Source organism: Phacochoerus africanus, chromosome 4, assembly GCF_016906955.1.
Source record: "Phacochoerus africanus isolate WHEZ1 chromosome 4, ROS_Pafr_v1, whole genome shotgun sequence".
In the NCBI taxonomy this organism is placed as follows: domain Eukaryota; kingdom Metazoa; phylum Chordata; class Mammalia; order Artiodactyla; family Suidae; genus Phacochoerus; species Phacochoerus africanus.
The window spans coordinates 85,345,766-85,349,158 of NC_062547.1; positions in this window are offsets into that span (position 1 = coordinate 85,345,766).

The following is a 3,393-nucleotide window of genomic DNA, read 5'->3' on the forward strand; positions in this document are numbered from 1 at the left end:
TATGTACAGTGTGACAAAAGGCAGGCGTTGGTGATATCTGCCTCCTTTACTGTGATGGCCCTTGGTTTTTTTATTGGCTTTTACACACAGTCTCAGGCTGACCAGATCCAGATGTGAAGTTAACTCTTTTTTTTTTTTTGTCTTTTTGCCTTTTCTAGGGCTGCACCCATGGCATATGGAGCTTCCCAGGCTAGGGGTCTAATTGGAGCTGTAGCCACCAGCCTATGCCAGAACCACAGCAATGCGGGATCCGAGCCGCGTTTGTGACCCACACCACAGCTCATGGCAACGCCGGATCCTTAACCCACTGAGCAAGGCCATGGTTCCTAGTCAGATTCGTTAACCACTGCACCACAATGGGAACTCCAGTGAAGTTAACTCTTAATAAGCTGAATGAGTTTTAGCAGCTGGTTAGTTCCCATTGTGGTTCAGTGGGTTACAAACCTGACTAGTATCCATGAAGATGCGGGTTCAATCCCTGGCTACACTCAGTGGGTTGGGAATCCGATGTTGCCGTGACCGGCAGTGTAGTTGCAGACTCTGCTCAGATCCTGTGTGGCTGTGGCTGGCAGTTGCAGCTCCAATTCAACCCCTAGCCTGGGAACCTCCATATGCCATGGGTGCCACCCTAAAAATTAAAAGAAGAGGAAAACAAAAAGAAAACAAAAAACTCTTTAAAATGGGGGGCGGGCACCAAAATGTTTACGCAGTGCTTTGTGAAAGTGTGGCAATTTCTGCTTAGACAACAGACAGGTCTTGGGGTCAACCCTCCCCCCATTCGTGAAGTGAAGAGCTATCCCTTGTTGAGTTTTAACAAGACAGGCATGAGTCACTAAACAGTCCTCAAATGGAAAAGTTGGTCATCAGGAAGCAGGTCCCAGCACTCTTAGGGTGCAGCTGAGTTTGGGGGTAGAAGCCGTAATCAACTTCCCCAGACAATAAGCACCTTTCTAGAAAGATATGTTTGCATAAATTGCCACCATCAATATGTTCATCTCAGCGAGACTTTGTTTTGTAATAATATACATTTGCCTTAATCAAGAAAATCAAATAAATACAAAGTTTAGAAAATCAGTAAGCCAACAAACAGAGACATTAATTGATTGTACTAACAGAATGCATATTTCTTTTTTAAAAAAATAATTCAATGAATTTTACTATATTTATAGTTTTACAAGCAGAATGCACATTTCTTTTTAAAAAAACATTTTGGGAGTTCCCACTGTGGCACAGTGAGTTAAGAATCCAACTGCAGGAGTTCCCGTCGTGGCGCAGTGGTTAACGAATCCGACCAGGAGCCATGAGGTTGCGGGTTCGATCCCTGCCCTTGCTCAGTGGGTTAACGATCCGGTGTTGCCGTGAGCTGTGGTGTAGGTTGCAGACGCAGCTCGGATCCCGCGTTGCTGTGGCTCTGGTGTAGGCCGGTGGCTACAGCTCCGATTCAACCCCTAGCCTGGGAACCTCCATATGCCAAGGGAGCGGCCCAAGAAATAGCAAAAAAAAAGAATCCAACTGCAGCAGCTTGGGTTGCTGAGGAGGTGCCTTTTGGATGCCTGGCCAGGCGCAGTGGGTTAAAGGGTCTGGTGCTGTGGTGAGGGTCCCAGCTGTGGTCCGGATTCCATTCCTGGCCCAGAAACTTCCATATGCCACGCGTGTTTTGGTATAATATATATATATTGAAAAGCATTCTAAACAGAGAGAGAGGTTAAAATATTAAATACTTATGTACATACCACTTGGATTCAACAAATCCATTTTTGCTTCAGTATTTTAAAAGGAAATTAAGTTTTATAGATGTATTTGATGTTCCTTGTCTACTTTCTCAGCTTCCATTCTCTTCCTTGGTTTCTCAGAGGTTATTGCTATTCTGAAGTTGATACATTCTTCCTGTGCATTTTTTTTCTTTTCCCACACGCATATATTCCTATATGTACATGTAATGTTATTTTGTATATTTGTAATTTCACATAAATGGCATCACATTTATCGTTTGCTATTATATTTTTATATATCACAGTGTATTTATCTATTCTGCCTCTAAATGACATTTAAGTTGCTTCCAGTTTTCTGCTGGAATGAACGTCTTTGCACCTGTTTCCCTGTATGTGGGAGCTTCTCTGAAGGATCTTAGTAGGAGTTCCCATCGCGGCTCAGCGGAAACAAATCCGACTAGGAACCATGAGGTTTCGGGTTCGATCCCTGGCCTCACTCAGTGGGTTTGGGATCTGGCATTGCCGTGAGCTGTGGCATAGGTTGCAGACCACTCAGATCTGGTGTTGCTGTGGCTCTGGCATAGGCTAGCAGCAATAGCTCTGATTAGACCCCTAGCTTGGGCACCTCCATGTGCTGTGGGTGCAGCCCTAAAATAAAGGATCTTAGTAGACATGGAATTGCTGGATTGCAGGAAAAGTACCTCTTTATCTTAACCAGAGATGGCTAACATATGCCTGGAAATGATTGCTTAAAGGATACCTCTCCCAACACTGCATGAAAACTGCCAATGCCTCACACTTGTTAAGCATTTTCATATTTGTCAACCTAATTGAGGTAGGTGAGGACCTGGGCCTTCTTACTGGAGTGTTTGCACCTGGGCAAATGTCTCCTCCGGCAATAGAATACAAAGAAACTATAAGGAACTAAAAATAACTGTACCCATGGTCTGTCAGGGCAATTGTGAACAAGATACAAAAAAAAGCCACAAACCAACTGCCACTTCTGAGGTGCCCTGAGCAAAAGCACATGATCCCTGCTGCACGCAGTACCACCAAGGGGGTGGGCAGACCACCCTTTCCACCTGACCCACTTATCTGACCCTGCCCTCATCCCATTTAAGGAACCAGCCCACCCTCCTCAGATAATGAGCATAGGCACCTGTCTCTTGTTCTTGCTCCCTCCTGCCACACGAGCCCCAATAAAGTTAGGCCTGAATTTCTCATAGGACCTCTTATCAATTTCTACTTTTTTCAAACCGCTATTCTTTTTTCTTCCTTTTTTTCTTTTTCTTTTTCCTTTTTTTGGCTGCCCAATGGCCTATGCAGTTCCAGGGCCAGGGGTCAGATCCAAGCCACAGTTGCCAGTTGCAACCCAAGCCACAGGTGCAACAATGCTGGCTCCTTAACCCACTGTGCTGGGCTGGGGATCGAACCTGTGTCCCATCACTCCCAGAATGCCCCTGATCCCGTTGCACCAGAGCAGGAACTTATCATTTTCTATTGACTAAAGAGTCCAAGAGCCCAGGTCAGTAACATAATGAATGTCTTAATTTTCATTGTCTGATACATAGTGAGGCTCCTTTCAAAATATCCAAGCTCGGAGTTCCCATCATGGCTCAGCAGAAACGAATCTGACTAGTATCCATGAGGACGCAGGTTTGATTCCTGGACTTGCTCAGTG